At 41.5% G+C, this 20832-nt stretch overlaps 1 non-coding gene across 1 annotated transcript; it reads right to left on the reverse strand.

Moving 5' to 3' along the window:
* Positions 1-19334: 19334 nt before the first annotated feature.
* Positions 19335-19406, reverse strand: trnac-gca (transfer RNA cysteine (anticodon GCA)). Its single transcript has one exon. It is a non-coding gene; the product is annotated as a tRNA-Cys (tRNA).
* Positions 19407-20832: the final 1426 nt, after the last annotated feature.

A 20832-nucleotide genomic window follows, 5' to 3' on the forward strand; every position in this document is an offset into this window, starting at 1 on the left:
TTCTTTGGTGGCCCTTTAATTGTTCCTTTCCACATAGAAAGTCATCTTAAAACTAAGTATTCAATCTGTTTCCTCCCTCTTTCAACGAAAGAGTTCCAATTCATTTTACAAAATGTCCTCGATCATGAGCCAGCTGCATTAAGCCTATGCCCGCTAGTTATTGACCCTGTTGTCAAAGAAAATTGCTTCTCTTCATTAATTCAGTCAGAGCACTACATAATGTTGAATGCCTCGATTAAATCCAGCTCATCACATGATGGGAATTCAGTGAATTGGAATTAGTTAGAAACCAGCAAGTGTTTATCAGAACTGAGGGTGGTTAGAAACTAGCTGGTATTTATCAAGTTGCAACTGTATGACAGTTTTCGCAAGAGGACAAAACAATTTCAACCATATATGATCACAAGTGGTGGGTCCTACCCTTCGACCTGAGTGTAATATACTCAGGAGATCACAATATTGAAATGTGTGCATCAGTTGCAGGTTAAAGATGATGCAGTATAAAGGCTGAACAGGTTATTCCCTGAAGCATCGGACAATGAGGGCAGGTTGGAATAGAGAGTATGCAAAATTATGAGGCGAGGGTTAAGGGTGAAAGGTGAAATGCTTCAAGGGAACATTAAGGGGAACGTTTTCACTCAGAGGATGATGAGACCGTGTAATGAGCTGCCAGCGAAAGTGTTGGATGCAAGTTTTGATTTTGAAATGTAAGAAAATATTAGGTAAGCATATTATTGATATGGAAATGGAGGGCGATGGTCCAGGTGCAGGTGCTTGGGACTAGATCAGTGGTTCTCAACCTTTCTTTTCCACTCAAATACCACCTTAAATAATCCCTTACTAACCTGTGGCAACCTACGCACTTACACCAAGGGCAAGAGGTCATTTGGAAAATCCAGTGCAATTAAGCCTTGCTCTCAGTTTATATAACAACTTAACTTTGGACTGTTCATAGTTGAAAGTTTTGATTTAGTTTAATTTTTCTTGATTTACTTTTATTTTATTTTAATTTTGTTTATGTTAGTTTAGTGTAATTTAATTTAGTTTACTTTATTGTCGTTTACAGTGAAAATATTAGTTTTGCCATCCATACATCACAAAAGTTGACCGAGGCAGTTGTGGGAGTTGGTAGGTTTGTAAAATAATGTCTGCAGAAAATTTGTAGACTGGGAGATCGCTTCACTGAGTACTTTTGCTCTGTCCACATCAGCGACAGAGGCCTCCCATTGGCCAACCATTTTAATTCGGCCCTCCTCTCCTGCACAGACATATCTGTTCATGGCCTCATGCACTGTCAAACCAGAGCCACCTGTAAATTGGAGGAGCAACATCTTATATTCTATCTGGGCACACTCCAGCCAGATGGTATTAACATCGACTTCTCCGGTTTCTGCTAGCCCACTCCCCGCTCTCCCTCTCTTCCCCATCCCTCTGTCTTCGTTCCTCCAGCTCTCCACCCCCTTCCCTCTCCATTCACAGAGCCTCTGTTTTCTGGTGTGCCCTCCCTCCCTTATCCACCTATTACCTCCTGCCTGTGGAACCGTACTCCTCCCCCTGACATGACCCCCTCTCCCCAACCATTTTGTTTGGGCAACTGCCCACATTTTGCTCAGACCTTGATGAGGAGCTCAAGCCCAAAACATTGGCTATGTATCTTTATCGTTGCTACATGAAGTGCACTCTTTGACCTGCTGAGTTTCTCCAGCATTCATGGTGTCTGCAGAAAGATTGTCTCCCGAGATGGAAACAGAGGGATCAAGAAAGGGGAAAGTGTCACTGTAGATGAACCAAGCGAATTTGAGATTGGGCCATGGTTCTCAACCCAAAACATTAACTAACCATTCTATCTTTGGGTGCCGTCTGACCTGCTGAGATCCCCCTGATGCCGACTAGCATCAAATCACACGAAGCTGAGTGCAGGTAAAACGCTAGTTTTAATAGGCTAATATTACAGCTAGGTCTTGAGGTCTTGCCTCTGTGCAAGCCTAGGCCAGAATGAGGGGGAATGGTTCTCCAACGGTTTATAGATGCAAGGTCGCCAGGTGAGCCACCTGGTGACCTTTCTTCTTTGGCTTGGCTTCGCGGACAAAGATTTATGGAGGGGTAATCTCCACGTCAGCTGCAGGCTCGTTTGTGGTTGACAAGTCTGATGCAGGACAGGCAGACACGGTTGCAGCGGTTGCAAGGGAAAATTGGTTGGTTGGGGTTGGGTGTTGGGTTTTTCCTCCTTTGTCTTTTGTCAGTGAGGTGGGCTCTGCGGTCTTCTTCAAAGGTGACCTAGTGGTGTAATAACATACCACCACACCCCCGATGCTCCGTGTTTAATCAAGCCAATCACAGGGCAAGTCAGGCAGTAAAAGTTGGCCTTGCTTCTGATCCTCCCGTTCTCAAGAGTGAATATTCAGGCAGCAGGGTTAACGTGCTATTACAGTGCCAGTTACCTGGGTGTGTAATTGCCGCTGTTTGTAAGGAGTTTGTGCGTTCTCCCTGTGTCTATGTGGGTTTCCTCCAAGTGCTCCAGTTTCCTCCCACCCTTCAAAACATATAGGGTTAGACAATTAATTGGTCACATGGGTGTATTTGGGAGGCATGTGCTCATGGGTCATGTTATTATCTGAATTAATTTTTTTAATTTAAAGTAAGCATAAAATGCCCAGGTCGTGGGACCAGTTAGTAGATGCAATGAACAGCTCCCATGAAACAGAACAGAGCAAAGAGACTAATGCCTCTCTGGAGCTAAACTTTCCACTCCAGAAATCCAGCTGGGATTGACAGAATCGAATTTGCGCCCTGCTGACTAGGAATGGATCTGAAGACTTTCTTTGGTCACAGCATCACAAACATGAAACAAGGATTCACGTGCTCCCTATTTTGAGCAAAATGAGAAACACATTCTGTGCAACAGGCATATAGAAAAGTTTAAGATCTTGTGGCAAATCAAATAAAAATCATTTCTGTGGAATCTGGGGCTGGAATCCAATCAAAGACGTTTTAGTATTTGTTATGGATACAAGGCAGAGTGGTGGCTGGTGTGTGGACCAGATTTTTATGCTTCAGCTGCCAGCATGAGTTGTTTACTCGGAAAGAAACCAGAGATTCCAACCTCTCTTGTCATCACCTCACCTTAACAAGCCCATAAAAATAATTTCCACCAAATGGGTCCAGTCCCGGAGATGGTCATTTTATCTTGACCCTCGATGCTCAATTTTTGATTTTGGTGTTTTCTGCAGAAATTTACAAAGATCAGGACCAGGTTATAATCTAAAACAAACAAAATGTTATACACAGAGATTGATAAACTTGATTACATTTGAAAGACATTTGAACAGATACATAATAAAGTTTATGAATGTGTTTCACCTTGGAGTCTGTTTCCATGTTACATAAATCAATCTGTGGATCAAAATTAAATGCAGCAGATGCTGGAAGTTCAAATTAAAAATGAAAAAAAAGTGGAAATATTCAGCAGGTCAGGCAGTGTCCACATGGAGAGAAGCTGAGTCAAAGTTTCAAGTCAGACCAGGGTTTTTACTTCCCTTTATCTGATCCCCATTTTGATCATGGCTCCATCCCCAATTTCACAGAGAGAGGGAGAGAGCGGGCTTTGGGCAAACTGCCTTGTGGTGAGAGAGGAAAGCTGAGTCCATTAAACACCCTCCTCACTCTTCCTCAGGGAACCCATGTGTCAAAAGACAAATAAAACCAGCTGGAATGTTACTCTTTCCTCTACCTTCAGATGCCGCCTGGCCTGCTGAGTGTTTCCAACATTTTCTGTTTTTAGTTCAGGTTTCCAACACTTGCAGTTTTTGATTTTGATTGGCTGCCAGAATTGGGAGGCACCAATTCTTATCGTCACCCACACAATGTTGCTGTATTTGTGTAGCAATACAGTAAAACCCTATTAACCAGAAGCCTTAAGCAACCAGCAAAAAAAATCTCAGAAAATAAATAAATAATACGGCAGTTTAAAATTGGCATGCCTCGCCGTTTTGCTAATTACGCAACATGCAATCTCAACCAACCGTAAAGTTGTTCATATCCAGCATCTATCAATCCCCATAGATGCTGGATACCAGGAGTTTTACTGTAGATCCAGTGGTACAGAGGGCTATTTTATGGACAATGTCACCACAAGTACTTAAGGCATGGGATGGTCCTTCTCGTAGGAGTTCTATTTTGACTGTGAGTTAGTTCCAGTTTTTTTCCGTCTGAGTAACTGTGGTAATCTGAGTGCATTTCAGAGACCAGAGCTAAGCCAAGTGAGGGAACAGCCAGTTCAATGCAATCACCTGGATTAGTCTAGTTTTATATCCAGCTTGTCACCAGTGGCCTAGCTGCAGATTCCACTCTTGAATCTCTCTCGATGTTAAGGGTTTGGGAGTTAACCTGCACATTGGTGAATGTTAGACTATGCCGTGTAACTGGAACCACAGGTTGGATGAATCTGACTCAAAATCTTGACCTTAATTAAGAGGAATGCCATTCAACTAAGGTCATGGTGTCTTCAACAGAGATATTTCCCAAAGTCTAAGAACTGTGAGGAACAGTCACTGCATGTGTGACACCACTCCAGGAACATTGAACATTACAGCACAATATAGGCCCTTCAGCCCATGATGTTGTGCAAACCCGATGCGAAGAAGGAAATTGAAATTAAAACAACGGGAAATGAGCAGGACCTTCACATCCAACTGGTTGCCCAGGGAGCAAAGCAGGATGCTCGTAGCAGTTCTGCATCCTTAGTTACTGACATTTTGGCTTTTTTTTTATTTATAAGATCTGAAACGTTAAGATCCACTACAGGGTCCTGGCTCCAAGTTGGCCGTCAATGAACTCTGGCAAGTTTCTCTCTGACAGGTTAAGTGATAAAGAGACCCCAGAATTCTACTTCCTGCTTTTAACCAGAATATCTTCAATTATTTTGCTTTCTTTTCCAGCAATATTTTTTCACCAGAGGTTGGTAGGGTGGAGCTGGAGTCTGGAACTCACTCCCTGAAAGGTTGGTGACGGTAGAAACTCTCGACACACAAATTCAATGAGCTAGGGAGTGGGAGGCGGCAAATAGCTTCACTTTTGTACATATGGGCTTAACAGACTCCTGGTGTTATACAGATGGTCCCCTAGTCCCCTGTGTGACTTACGACCATCCTTACATACGACCGATAAAAACTGTATACATTTTTTAAAATATATGTAAATATAAAAATTACATGTCAGGTCCTGGGGACCTAGAGGCTGTTTATTTTGATGGACCAACATGGTGGCAGCCAGGGGCCAGGAGGGTGCCAAGTCTCCGCTGCCGCCAAATGTGTTCTGTTTTCAAGACACAAAGGCGGTGGCGGACCCGGTGTTCGAGGTGGGGGAGGTGAGTGCAGGCCAGGTGCCGGTGGACAACGGGTCTTTCCAGTGCCGGGCGGGCAGGGCCATGAACGAAGTGTCACGGCTCTCATTTAAGAATGTGTCGGCCCGGAATAACTGGCGTCCATTTCGAGATCCGATCAATCGGTCACCACAGAACTTGGACATATGTCGGGGACCATCTGCTACAATGTAAAAGACAGGCAAATATCTGTGATCACAATCCCTCAAAGTTGTAATAATACTGAGATGTTGATGTTTTTATTATTGTCAGGTGCAAAGAGGGAGTAGTTTCCATTTGGGTTCCATTCAAAAGGAAAAGAAAAGAAAGAAAAATAAACTTCAGAGAGAGCGAGTGGTCAAGAGTCATGGTGCATCCTCTGATGCAGCACCTCCACCATCCCTGGTCAGCGAGATCCAGTCCACAAATCAAGCAGCCTGCTCTCCATTGCACCACAACGCCTGGTCCCAGTTCAAACAACTCATACTGGAAGACTCACTAAGGTAATGCTGAGTTTCTTCCACATGGTCACTACCACAAATGACCTGAAAGGTGTGCTTCCTTTTGCAAGGACAAGAATATAAAAGGAAGGATGCAATGCTGAGGCTTTAAAAGATATTGGTCAGACCTCATTTGGAGTATTGCAAGCAGTTTTGGGCCCCATATCGAGCAAAGAATCTGTTGACGGATAGAGGAGTCTAATGAGAATAACCTGGGGGGAGACAGCGTTGATGTATGAAGAGTATATAATGGCTCTGGGCCTGTACTTGCTGGAGCTTAAAAGGATGAGGTGGAAATCTCTCCAAAGCCTCCCGAATATTGAAAGGGCATGGAGAAGATGTTTCCAGTTGTATGAGGGTCCAGGACTAGAAGGTGCAAAATAAAATGGAGATGAGAATAAATACCTTCATTTAGAGGATGGTGAATCTGTGGAATTCGCTGCCACAGACAGCTGTGAAGGCCAAGTCATAGGGTAGATTTCAGATTGGGTAGATTGATAGGTTCTTGATGAGTGTCAAGGGTTACATGGAGAAGGCAGGACAATGGGAATGAGAGGAAAAATACCTCAGCCATGATTCAAATGGCAAAGTAGACTTGATGGGCAGAATGGCCTATTTCTGCTCATATAACTTTATGGCCTTCCAGTTCATCTCATAATATCCAAGCAGAGGGACACTGACATGGGCAGAGGTTAGGCATGATAGATATGTGGAACCATTGCATGAAAATAAACAGCTCCTGTTTTTATTTTAGCATCAGTTACTCATGACAGTGTTCACAGCTTGCTGTGAGCGTCCCCTTTTAAGAGCCTGGTTATTCCTGTTAAGGAACATCCAGCACATTTCATTCTGAAACTCAAAATCCCAAGATGAGTGATTAGTGAACTTGCATCCTTCTCTGACCTTTATCTGTTGTTTATCCATTCACAGGATGCGCACATCACTGGCAAGGCCAGGATTTATTGTGCTTTGCCAGCTGGCACTAGAGCCACGTTGGTGTGTCCGGAGTCACATATGGGTAAAATTGGCAGATGTCACTCCTTGAAACCCATTAGCGACTATAATCCAACAGCTTTGTGTTAATAGTTCCTGAAGTTAGCTTTCACATTAAAAAAAAGTCCTTCTATTTTAATGTTCAACACCCAGGACCAATGTTCCTATTAATTTTTAGTCGTCAGTGTGTGCAAAAATCTTAGGGTCTGCCAAAAAATTTTCCTGTGACAAAAGTATGTGTGCACTGAATGCTTGTGCAAATGTAAACTTGAATTTGTTTCAAGGTAATTTTGGCACAGCCTATCTCTCATGGCTAATAAAACTGTATTGTTATGTTTTAATATAATACAAGGATGATCGCATTCTATGAAGTAACATATTATAGTTTATAAATAACTACATTATTTTAGCTGACTAACCTTTTATGCACACAATCATTTCTTTTGTGCGCTGGTTGTAAGCTGCGTGTGCGCACGCACATTCACGCAGCTTAGGGGGAACAGCACCCAGGACCATTGTAGGTCTTGAACTTACAACATTGATTCAATATCCCCAAGTTCTACCAAACTTAGTTAATTACACGGGACAACAAAGTTGTTGCTTCCTGAATACTTTTGGATATATTTTATGGATTTTGGGCTGCTGATCACAAAAATCAGCTAGATTTTGTTAATATCACGTACTGTTGTTTAGATATAACTTATTTTGTGATTTTCTGTCATATTTTAAGTCTACCAAGCATACAAAGCCATGAAGTGCAATATCCCATTGAAAATTTATTTTCTGCATTCGCACTTGGACGTCTTCCCTGCTCATCTTGGTGCAGTCAGTGACGAACATGGTGAAAGGTTTCACTGAGACACTGCAATCATGGGAAAGCAGTATCAGGGCAACTGGAATCCATCGATGCCGGCCGACTATTGTTGGACACTGACCCGAGAGGCATCAGATGCTGAGTACAAATGAAAATCAGCGGCAAAACATTTTTAGGTCAGTTGAACTAATGTCAGTATCATTATGTCATTCAACAGGGTAAATTCAATAAAAGTTTTTAAAAAATCATGTTTCTCCAACTTCCTACGCGATGCAGCAAATCTGAAATTATCTTGTTGCTCAGCTTGAAGTTGTCTAACATAATCCCTTTTGAAAAAAATTGTCGTCCAGTTTTACGGAACCATTATAGATCCCCTTGAAAGCTCCCAGCTTTAACAAGCACTTTTTTAACTTTACTTCGGTGTTGGAACGGAGAACACCAACATTAAAAAATTGAAGAACAGTGAAAAGTACATTTCACTCCCGTTAACAATTCCAACTACACGGTGGAATAAGAAGGAAAAATAATCAAAAGGAGTTAAACGTCTTTTAATGAAGGATGGTGCAGCAGTTAGTGCTGTTGTCACAGCTCCAGAACATTGATTTAAGCACATAAGGCCATTAGACATAGGAGCAGAAATAGGCACTTCATCCCATCAAATCTACCCCACTATTCAATCGTGAGCTGATCCATTTTCCCACTCAGCCCCCTTGCCCAGCCTTCTCTCTGATGATGCCCTGGCTAATCATAAACCTATCAATCTGTCTTCAATACACCCAAAGACTTGGCCTCCACATCCGCCTGCGGCAACAAATTCCACCGATTTACCACCCTCTGTCTCAAGAAATTCCTCTGCATCTCTGTTCCAAGTGGATGCCATTCAATCCTGATGTTGTCCAGACTCCCACCATGGGAAACAACATTTTTACATCTACTCTGTCCATGCCTTTCAACATTCAAAATGTTTCAATGAGAACCCATCACTCATTCTCCTCAATTTCAACGAGACAGAAACCTCGATCAAGCAGCAGCCTGGTTCAAAGGAAAACAGCTTGTCCTTAGAGTTGCAAAAGGAGAATGTGGTAAGGTAAGGCAGTAGGAAGGGACCACTCTCATATGTGTAGTGTCAGTGAGTCTAGGGCCAGGTCACTGAGTCCACCAGTGAACCACCACAGAAATCATCCTCAACTAGAGGGACTGCTGGTTGCAAGTACACTGTCGATCAACTTCTGATGAACTGCTCTGCATCAAATGAACTGGGATAATAAGGAAAGGTCCAATTTTCTCCATGCATTCAATGCTCAAGTTTGTCATCTCTGAGTGGAAATATTTTTAGACCTTTCATCTTAAGATCTCCTGTCTCCAGTGACCCCTTCTTCACTTTTTTCCCCCAAGGGTCCAACAACATTGTACGACTCTATGACTATTAGTTAGAATGAATGTGGGTGGGACATTTTGGTTGGCATGGGCAAGTTGGGCCAAAGGGCCTGCTTTCACGCTATAAAATTCTAACACAGCGATCGCCACATTCCAAAGGCATGTGGAAAACAAGCAGAACCTTATTAATCACCCAATTCAGAATCAGAATCAGAATTTATTGTCATGAACGTGTCACCAAATTCGACTGTTGTCAAACAGCCTTTATTTAAAATCTTCAACTATTTAATAGATAAATTTTCAAAGCAAGCACCAAAAAAAAAATGCTTAATGCTTTACTTGCTGTCATCTCATGGAGATTCCAAGAATATCCTGGAAAATCCAGGAAAATTGGTGTCCCACAACCCAATGACAATAATATCACTCCCAATTTTACATTCCCATTTGTACATTTGGCAGAGCAGGAAACTGGATGGAGAGGGTGGGTGTAGATGTTATATAGTGTGTGTGTGTGTGTGTGTGTGTGTGTGTGTGTGTGTGTGTGTGTGTGTGTGTGTGTGTGTGTGTGTGTGTGTGTGTGTGTGTGTGGATGGGCAATAGTATCCACAAAATGATGTCTGGAACCCTGTTGGAAACTGGCAGACAGTGACTGTGATTAATCTGTACTATGGCCAATATATGTTTTTTGGGAATATAGAAATGCACCCGGATGTGGTCCAGCAAACAGGAGAAGGAATCTGCTGAGATGGTTATTGGCAGCTCATTTGATGCACAGTCCAGAATCTGTGAGATGAAGACCATTTCTGCAAGTTGACCCCGTTTATTTAGGATAGTGCTGTCCACATGAGACTCATTGGAAATCCAGATGAGCATAATTGCACTTCTGATTCTTAATATACGCCAGCATTGAATATGTGAATTCGATACTTGTGACAACTGGAAAGAAGCATGGCCATTAACCATCCTATGAGTTCATTAGCAAATGAGAAGCAGAGTGTGGAAGGTGCTTTTAAAGTAATTGTCTGTCATCATCTCCCTTCTTTGGTTATTGACTGCTCACAGAAATGAAATAACCCTAATGTATAAAAATATCAAAATTATAAATATTTGCTGAAGGAAATCCTAAGACTGTGTTTGGAAAGGGCAGCGCGAATAAAGAGTGTTTAAGGTGCAAAGTGCAAAATAAGTGGTAAAATTCTACTGTGCTTTGAAGACCTGATATTGGCACACCTTCCATCTTTGCTGACGTGTTCTTTAACAGATAGTGGACATGGTAGCTGTGACAGGGACATGTTTCTCTTGCAGAACATGGATAGTCAGGGAAGCCAACACAATCTCTGACTACTTCATCTAAGGAAGTGCATCCAACTGCAGCTCCTGACAGACCACGTTAGGGAATTAGAGCTGGAACTGGATGAACTCCAGATCATTCGAGAGGCTGAGGGAGCAGGAGGAAGGTAGCTAGGTAACAGTCAAGAGAGGGAAAGAAACAGGCAGACCGTGTAGGGTACCCCTGTTGACCATTTCCCTCAGCAACAAGTATACCACTTTGGATACTGCTGGGAGGGATGGCCAATCTGGGCCAGGCAGCAGTAGCCAGACCAACAGCAACTGGTCGGCTCTGAGCCTCGGAAGGGAAGGGTGGTCAAGTAGAACGATAGTCATGGGAGACTTAATAGAGAAACAGATAGGAGAATCTGCGGCAGCAAAAGAGACTCCAGGATAGTGTGTTGACTCCCAGGTCCCCGGGTCTAGGATGCCTCTGTGCAGGTGGAAAACATTTTTGAAAAGCAGCAAGAGGTTCTGGTATATATTGGTATCAATTACATAAATAGCAGTTGGGCAGAGATCCTGTAAAGCAAGTTCAGGGAGTTAGGAAAGAGGTTGAAGAGGTGGTAATCACTGGATTACTTCCAGTGCCATGAGCTAGGGAAGGTCAGAACAGGAAGAAGGTGCAGACAAATGAGTGGCTGAAGAGATGGTGCAGGGGGGCAGGGTTTCAAGTTCATGGATCACTGGAGCTTTTTCTGGGGAGTGGGATGGGTTGAACCTGAACTCAAGGGGAACCAATATTCTGGTAGGGAGGTTTGCTGTTGGGAGGTGGGGGGTGGGATGTTAACTAAATTCACAGGGGCGTGGGAAACAAAGTGAAGAAGAGAAATGGTAGGAGCACAGGCAGGAACAGCTGGTAGGAAGTTTGTGTGAAAGGACAGGCATCATTGGGCAAAATTGTATCCATGGGGATGAGATGTAATGCAACAGGGGCACCGAATTAAAAATGACAAATACCAGGCTAAAGGTTTTGTATTTGAATGCATGCAGCATGAGAAATAAAGTGGATGACCTGGTAGTACAGCTACAGTTTGGCAGGTATGATGTTGTGGACATCACGGAGTCGAGGCTAAATAATGGATCTCATTGGGAGCTGAATGTCCAAGGATATCGAAAGGATAGGCAGGTAAGCAGAGGAGGGTAGGGGTGGGGGTGGGTTGGGGGTTGCGTAACTCTTTTGGTAAGGAAGAGGTGACATAGGATCAGACGATATAAATTTACTGTGGGCTGAGTTAAGAGATGGCATCCAGTGTTCCTTTTGTGGCCTTTTCTACATCAGTGAGACCAGTCGCAGATTGGGAGATCACTTCGCTCAGTACCTCTACTCCATCCACCACAACAGTGACCTCCCAGTAACCAACCATTTCTACTCTGAGTCATACTCCCAAACTCACATGTATGTCCATGGCCTTATGTATGATCCCACCCTGACCATCTGTGGACTGGAGGAACAATACCCTATTTTCTGTCTGGACACCTCCAGCCAGATGGCCTTAACATTGACTTCTCTGCTTTCTGCTAAACTTGTTTGCCTTTTCTTTCCCCTCCCTTTTTCCTGTTTTTCCATTTCTCCCTCCCTTCCCCCTTACCCACCCAGCCATCCCTCCTCCCCCTGATTGTTGCTGTCCCCTCCCTCCTTTCTCCACCTATCATCTCCTGCCTTTACCAACCATCACCCCTCACCACCCCCTCCCCCCACCGACATTCTCTCATACCTTGAAGAAGAGCTTAAACCCAAAATGTCAGTTAGTATTTTTGCATTTGCTACATAAAGGACACTGCTTGACCTGCTGAGTTTCTCCAGAATTTTGTGTTTTTACTAAGATATGGCAAGGGTAAAAAGATACTGTTGGCTGTTATATGCAGACCTCCAAACAGTAGCCAGGATTTGGACAACAAATTGCATCAGCATATAGAAAAGGCATGTCAGAAGGGCAATGTTAAGGTAGCCATGGAGAATTTAACATACAAGTAGATTGGGAAAAACAGATTGGGACTGGATCTCAAGAGAGAGATTTTGTAGAAAGTCTATGCGATGGCTTTTCAGAGCAGCTTATTGATAACCCCACGAGGGGATCAACTTTACTGGATTTGGGTGTTGTGAAATGTACCCAAGGTGATTGGACAGCTTAGAGTAAAAGAACCATTAGAGGGCGGTGAAAACAATGATTGCATTCAATTTGAATTTATAAAGGAGAAACTAAAGTCAGACATGTCAGTATTTCAGTGGAGTAAAGTGGAACTGGCTAAAGTCGATTGGAAGAAAACACTATTGGGGAAGACGGCAGAACAGTAATGGATGGAGTTTCTGCAAGAAATGGGGAATGGCGCAAGATAAATGTGTACCAAAACAGAGGAAATATGCGAATGAAAAAATGTTACAACTGTGGTTGACTAGGGAAGTCAACATGAAAGCAAAAGAGAGGGCATACATGGAAGCAAAAATTAGTGGGACTGGGAAGTTTTAAAAACTTACAGAAGGTGACTAAAATATTCCTAAAGAGAGAAAAGATGAGGTATGAAAGTAAGCTAGCAAATAATATCAAAGAGGCCACAAAAAGCTTCTTCAAGTATATAAGGAATAAAAGAGAGCTGAGAGTAGATATAGGACCAGGAGAAATTGACGCTGGAGAAATAATAATGAGAGAAGGAGATGGCAGAGGAGCTAAATGAGTATTTTGCATCAGTCTTCACTGTGGATGACACCAGCAATGTACCAGATGCCGAAGGGTATCAGGGAAGGGAAGTGAGTGCAGTTACTATTTCAAGGGAGAAGGTACTCAGAAAGCTGAAAAGTCTAAGGATGGATAAGTCTCTCGAACCAGATGGATTGTACCCAAGGGTCCAGATAAAGGTAGTGGTAGAGATTGTGGAGGCATTGGTAATGATCTTTCAGGAATCAATAGATTCTTGAGGACTGGAAAATCACAAATGTCATCCCACTATTCAAGAATGGAGGGAGGCAGCAGAAAGGAAATTATAGACTGGTTAGCCCGATGTCAGTGGTTGGGAAGATGTTGGAGTCAATTGTCAAGGATGAGGTTATGGAGTACTTGGAGACAGATGACAGGATAGGCCAAAGCCAGCATGGTTTCCTAAAAAGAAAATCTTGCTTGAATGCAGTGAATGTGCATATGGATTTTCAAAAGGCATTTGACAAGGTGCCGTATATGAGGCTACTTAACAAGATAAGAGCCCATGGTGTTGCAGGAAATATACTAGCATAGGTAGAGCATTGCCTGATTGACAGGTAGAAGAGAGTTTGAATACAAAGGTCACATTCTGATTGGCTGCCAGTTGCTAATGGTGTTCCATAGGAGTTGGTGTTGGGGACATCTCTTTTTAAGTTGTATATTAATGATTTAGATTAAGGAATGAATGGCTTTTTGGCCAAGTTTGCAGATGATACGAAGGTAGATGGAGGAGCAGGTAGTGTAGAGGAAACAGGGTGGCCTCAGAAGACTTGAACAGATTAGAAGAAATGAGCAGAGAAGTGGCAAATGAAATATAATGTCGGAAAGGGTTTGGTCATGCACTTTGATAGAAAGATTAAATGGGCAGACTATTTTCTAAATGGGGAGAAAATTGAATAGGGACCTGGGAGTCCTTGTGCAGGATGGCCTGAAGGTAAATTTGCATGATGAGACAGTGGTGGAATGCTGGCATTTATTTCAAGAGGAATAGAATATACGAGCAGGAATGCGATGTTGAGGCTTTCTAAGGCACTAATGAGTCCTCACTTGAAGTATTGTGAGCAGTTTTGGACTCCTCATTTGAGAAAAAATGTGTTAATGTTGGAGAGGGATCAGATGAGGATCACTAAGATGAATCCAGGAATGAAAGGATTATCTTTATTGAAGCATTTGACAGCTCTTGGCCTGTATTCATTGGAATTTAGGAGAATAAGGGGGGATGTCATAGAAACATTTAAAATGTTGAACGGCTTGGACAGAGTAGATGAAGAAAGATTGTTTCCCAAGGTGAGAGAATCTAGGACAAGAGAAAACAACTTCAGGATTGAAGGGTATCCATTTAGAAGACAAATTATGTCATTTGATTGCACAAGTATAACCAATGAAACAGCGTTCTCCAGTCCTCGTTGCAAAATGCACAGATGCACAACCAGACATACAGACAAACCATACATATGCGGGACAAGTATTCATATATACAAATAAATAAATAAATATTGTTTCCTGACTATCAGAGTTTCCGATGGTTAGTGTGAGCAGTTCCTTTGGTCGTTCAGCATTCTCACTGCCCGTGGGCAGAAGCTCTTTCTCGGTCTAGTGGTGCTGGCTCTGAGACTCCTGTTTCTCTTCTCCAACAGGAGCATCTGAAAGATGCTGTGTGGGGAGTGGAAGGGGTCCTCAATGATTTTGTGCGTCCTCCTCAGACAATGATTCTGGGGGGGGGGGGGTCATGTCGATGCAGGGGAGGGAGACTCTAGTGATTCCCTCTGCCACTCTTAGGATCCTGTGGATTGACCTCCGATCCATTTCTCTGCAGCAACCGTTCCACGCTGTGATGGAGCCAGTCAGGACGCTCTCAATAGAGCTCCTGTAGAAGGTTGACATAATGGTGGCCGGTAGCCTTGCCCGCTTCAGTCTTCTCAGGAATTGCAGTCACTGTTGTGCCTTCCTGACAAGTGAGGAGATGTCGTGTGTCCACAATAGGTCACTAGTGAAGTGAACTCCAAGGAACTTGCCATTCTTTATTCTCTCCATTTTTCTCTTTTTTCTGGCTATCCATCCCATAGGATGATGATGGTCCCTTTCAGTCAGTTGGTGGGGTTTGATATGTGCGTCCTGGAATGGCTGTACAGGCCAATCCTTGCTTGCCACATATTTGGCAGGAGAGGCCTGGAGTGGTATCAGGGGCAGAAGCTCTATGTGACGCTCCCTGTGCCATTCCTCTGTTGCCTCTTTGAGCTTGTTCTCAGCAGCGTCCACACCTTTTCTGATGGCCTCCCTCCACAGTGAGTGATCTTGAGCCAGATCCTCCTATGTCGATGGGGCAATGTCAGCTTTCTTGAGGCTTCTGTGCAGAACATCCTTGTATTGTAGTCACTGGCCTCTTCATTTTCAGGTACCAATGGACAGTTAGCCGTACAAAATGCCCTTGGGCCGATGGTGATATCTTTAGATGCAGAAAAAGCATTTGATAGAGTTGAGTGGAATTTTTTGTTTAAAGTTCTGGAGAAATTTAAGTTTGGTCCTATTTTTATTGGTTGGATTAAGGCTTTATATAGTAAACCGGTAGCTAGAGTATTGACGAATGGATTGATTTCAGAACTGTTTAAATTGACTCGATCAACTCATCAAGGTTGTCCTTTATCACCAGCTTTGTTTGCGTAAGTGATCGAACCTTTGGCACAGCTGATAAGACAAAATACACAGATACAAGGTATGAAAGTTTTAGATGAGGAATATAAAATTAATTTATTTGCTGATGAAGTATTGGTGTATTTAACAAATCCAGCTCAATCATTTTTACGCTTGAAGGAGTGTCTGATACAATATGGATGTCTTTTTGGATATAAAGTTAATTGGTAAAAAAGTGAAATATTACCAGTAAGTGAAGAAGATTATTCAGCTTATAAGAATATTCTTAATTTGAAATGGACTGATCGAATTAAGTATTTGGGTATAATTTTGAATGTTAATTATCAATCTTTATATAAATTAAATTATGTTCCGTTAATAAAAAAATTAAAACCGATTTGATTAAATGGAAAGATTTACCTATTAACTTATTGGGTAGGATAAATACAATTAAGATGAATATTTTTCCGCATATGCAATATTTGTTTCAATCTATTCCGTATTTACTTGATAATATTTTTTTTCGAGATTTGAATAAAATGGTTAGGGAGTTTTTATGGAGAGGTAAATTTTCAAGAGTAGCCTTGAATAAATTAACTTGGAAATATGAGTTAGGGGGACTACGTTTACCACATTTTTGAAATTATTATAAAGCAGCCCAATTTAAATTTATTAGTTCATTGATGGATTTGGAACAGCCCCCTAGCTGGGCCAAAATTGAGATGGCAAATATTTCTGATACATCAATTTTTGTTTAGATGGAATATAAATTTGTTACAGCAGCATAATGTGCCTATATTAAAATATTTAATGAAGTTATGGACAAAGAAAAAGAAAATGATAGGTTCTAGGGGTGAATTATCGGCTTTGACTCCGTTGTATAATAATCAACTTATTCCTTTTTCAATACACAATCGAAGTTTATTACATTGGAGACTTAAAGGTGTGGAAAATTTGGGAGATTGTTTTAAAGAAGGTAAATTTTTATCTTTTAATCAGATGAGGGGCAGTTGTGGTATTGATAAGAACTCCTTGTTTCTTTATTATCAAATTCGATCTTTGGTAAAACATGTGTTTGGTAGAGATATGATTTTACCTGAAATGACTAAATTTGAGACTTTTCTTATGAAGGTACCAGAGAAGGGTTATATTTCATCTATGTATCAAATATTACAGGATGGTATGGATAAAAAGGGTTGGGATAAATCTAAAAGTAAATGGGAAGTGGATATTGGTTTTATTTTTTCTGAGGATGATTGGTTAGATACTTGCTATGATAGTGTAACTAGATTGATAAATGCACGTTATGCAATGATTAATTATAATTTTTTACATCAATTATACTTAACACCTGAAAAACTAAAAAAGTATGGTTTTCATGAATCAGATTTGTGTTTTAGATGTGGTAACGCTGTTGGAACTTTTTTTCATGCTGTCTGGTCATGCATATATATACAATTTTTTTGGAAGAAAATTCAATTGTTTTTAGAATACCTGTATAAGATTAAAATACCTTTAGATCCGACAGTATTTTTATTGGGCAGTTTGCAACCTCTGAAAGGTTTGGGATTAGATAAATTTCAGCTTGCTTTTGTATGTTTAGCATTATCTGTAGTGAAAAAATGTATTGCTAATACGTGGAAAGATACAAATATGATTGATATTAATAGATGGCATAATGAGATGAAATATTGTTTAATAATGGAAAAAATTACATATGTTTCACGGGATAACTATAGTTTTTTTATTAGTAAGTGGTTGTTATATTCAGAATATTTACATTTTGATTTACATTGATTAGATTTTAATATGTATGTTTAATTTTTTCTTAATTTTTTTTCTTTCTTTATGGCTCTCCTTAGGAGAGTTGGCTGAAGGGGGGGGGTTCTTTTCTTTTCATTTCTTTTTTTTCTATAAAATATAACATTCATGTTTATGGTTTATTATTGTATATGTTATTTACTATCTGTATTTTGAACGAATAAATAAAGTTTAAAAAAAAAACAAAATGCCCTTGGGCAGTCTTCTTTTGTCAGGCATTCTAACAACATGCCCTTCCCGGCGCAATTCGGCTGACATCATTGAGGTTGAAAATGCTGGCATTCTACTGGCTTGCGAAAGGATCTCGATATTGGAGGCCTTGTCTCACCAGATGATCTTCATCGGAGAATATAGATGAGACTGCAGCTGGTCAAGCTGACGTGAGTGACTCTGATATGGGCACCATGTCTCACATCCATAGAGCAAGACTGATATGACAACAGCCCTGTACACCTTGCACTTGGTGGCCAACCTGTGACCAAACCCGATCTTTCAGCTGACCAAAGGTAATGCAGGCCTTTCTGGCTCTCGACTCAATCTCTACATCTAGAGAAGCTGAGGATGTTATTGTGCTGCCCTGGTGACCAAACCTGTTGACTGCGTTGAGACGAGTGTCATCATGAGGAGAGTTGGTTCTTCGTAGCTTGAGCCAGGGGCCGGTTGGTAGAAAACTTCCATCTTTTTCAGGCTAATTGTCAATCCCAAGCTCTTGGCAGCACTGGCAAAGTGACTGGTGATCTCCTATAAGTCTTCGAGAGACTGGGTATCCAACCCACAGTCATCAGCCAATTGTAGTTTGTGCGCCGCAATGTCCTTGACTTTTGCTTTTGCTCTGAGTTTTGCTGATCAATTTTTGAGGGGATGTTGGTGTTGAATGCCAAAATGTAGTTGATAAAGCGCATCCTGATGTCTGCATCTCTGCTGTGCAGATGTTCCAAGGCTTGGTGTAGAGCAGGTGAGATGGTATCCACCATCAACATATTGCTACGGTTGGTGAATTGGAATGGATCCATGTCATCACTCAGCCAGGAGCTGATCTGCTTCAACACCAGCCTTTAAAAACATTTCACTCATTGTTGATGAGAGTGCCATTGGGGGGCATGGGGATGCGCAGAGAAGGTTCTTCCTGTTCTTGTGGTCAAATCAGGTGTAGGTTTGACCACAAGAACAAGGAAGTTATTATTTTGGTTATTACGTGGTTATTTTGAAAGAAAGATTGAATCAATTCTCTTCCCCTGTATGTTACTCACAGTTCATTTCTATAACCAATTCTCTCCACAAATTTTAATGAAGGAACCATTTCCAACTTCCTTCCAGTACTGGAATGCAGATCACAACAGTTTGTTCTGTTGAGTCATAGAGCATGGAAACAGCCCCTTTGGCCCAACACCCACACCAACCAAAATGCCCCACCCATACTCATCCCACCTGCCTGCATTCACCCCATATCCCTCTAAACCTATATATCCATTCAAATGTTTTTTAAACATTGCAATAGTGCCTACCTCAACAACCTCCTCCAGTAACTTGCTCCATTCACCCTGTGTAATAAAGCTATTTCCACACATCTCACCTTCGACACCATCTGAAGTCAGTGCTCTGTTTACAAGCCCACCAACCAGAGGAAACAATTCCATGGTATCCATGGAAGCCTCTCGGGCCTGGAATAGTTCCAGAGTAATCAGATAGCCTGGGTTAACAATTCCCAGAATGACCTCCAGTCAGTTTAATAGTTGAATTTGCAGCTGTATTTCACTGCAAAAACTTTTATTTTATTTCAAGCATGGAAACTGACCCTTCAGCTAACTAAAGAGAAAGGGCACCCAGACTTGAACTAGGGGCCTCTTGATCTGCAGTCAAATGCTCTGCCACTGAGCTATATCCCCTATGCTGTTAGAAATATGAATATGAAAAACATTCAATTGTCCTTATTTCAAGTTGGGAAATATTAAGTCCCTCAAGGATAAAGACAGTCCAGTAACTCCGTGGAAGATTAACAAGCAGATTAATATCATCTGATCTTGTACTTCCACAATGAATTCAAACAAATTGATAATAAATATTGTCCTTTACATTCTGTAAATTGCTTAACAAATATGTTTTTCCTTCTAATTTAGGAAACAGCGCCACCATTTTGTCCCCAGATAGAAATGTTTTATCAAAATAAACAAAATAATATAACAAAATAGAATTGGGCAAGTCATAAATGCTGCTGAGAACTCCAGCAAAACTTCTCCGCTATGTTTTGTACTGATGTTATGGCATGTATCCCCTAAGAGAACTGATGGGGCTGTGCCGTAACATCTAATTGAGTGACCAATACCTCTGAGAATCCAGCACTGAAATGCCAGTGGTTTAGGAGCTATAGTTTTACTGTTCCCTCTGTCCCAAGGACGTCAAAGAAATAAAGAAGTATTTAACTAGCACTTAATGTCATCCTGGATTCCAAAGATTTTTTTTGTTTTCATGGACTTGAAACTGATATCCTCTCTCCCATTTAATGGATTCAGTTTTGCAGTCTTCTCCATATATCCCTAATATAATGCATTAGATTAGAGGAGTGGTTTTCCAACTGCCCCCCCCCCCCCACCAATCTCATAATCCCTATACCATGGGTGCTCTGAGATTGATAAGGGATTGCTTAAGGAGGTGTGTGAGTGGGAAGGGAAGGGTGAGAATTACTCCGCTAGACCCAATTGTTGCTGAAATATTTTGCTTATATACCATACTTTGCCTTTGACAGGTGTTCAAGATGCTGGTGAGATCTCCTGACTTACCTGTTTGTGAATGGTCAGCTCCAGAAACAGAGATCTGGATTGATAATCCGCTGACACCAGTTCAAATCCCAACAATAATATAAAGCTGGAATTTACATGCTGATAATTGTGACAAGGAAGCTAATGGATTATTAATGCCTGGTAAGGAAAGGAATCTGGCGTGAGAGCAGAGCAACACATTTGTTCAACTCATTGTGTTCCCTCAGCAATGTCAGTCCTTCAAGAGATGGTTCATCACTTTGTAATTCTGCTAACAGTTCAACAGCGCTCTTCGGAATGTCAGATCCATAAACTGGAGAGCGTTCAATTCCCTCATCTCCCATTATACTTTGAGAATGCAGCAAAAACTTTGTGACCCATTTTTGCATTTGGCAGTCTCCTTTGTTGAGAAATTACCCAGATTCTATGAAAGATGACTATCTCACCAGCTCCCTTGTCTATCTGTGCTCAATAACAATGATAAGGTCAGCCAGATGGATATATTCAATAAAATTATTTGGAATAGAAAGGGAAACATAATGTCAAAATAATGGTT

This window comes from Narcine bancroftii, chromosome 12, assembly GCF_036971445.1.
Source record: "Narcine bancroftii isolate sNarBan1 chromosome 12, sNarBan1.hap1, whole genome shotgun sequence".
In the NCBI taxonomy this organism is placed as follows: Eukaryota; Metazoa; Chordata; class Chondrichthyes; order Torpediniformes; family Narcinidae; genus Narcine; species Narcine bancroftii.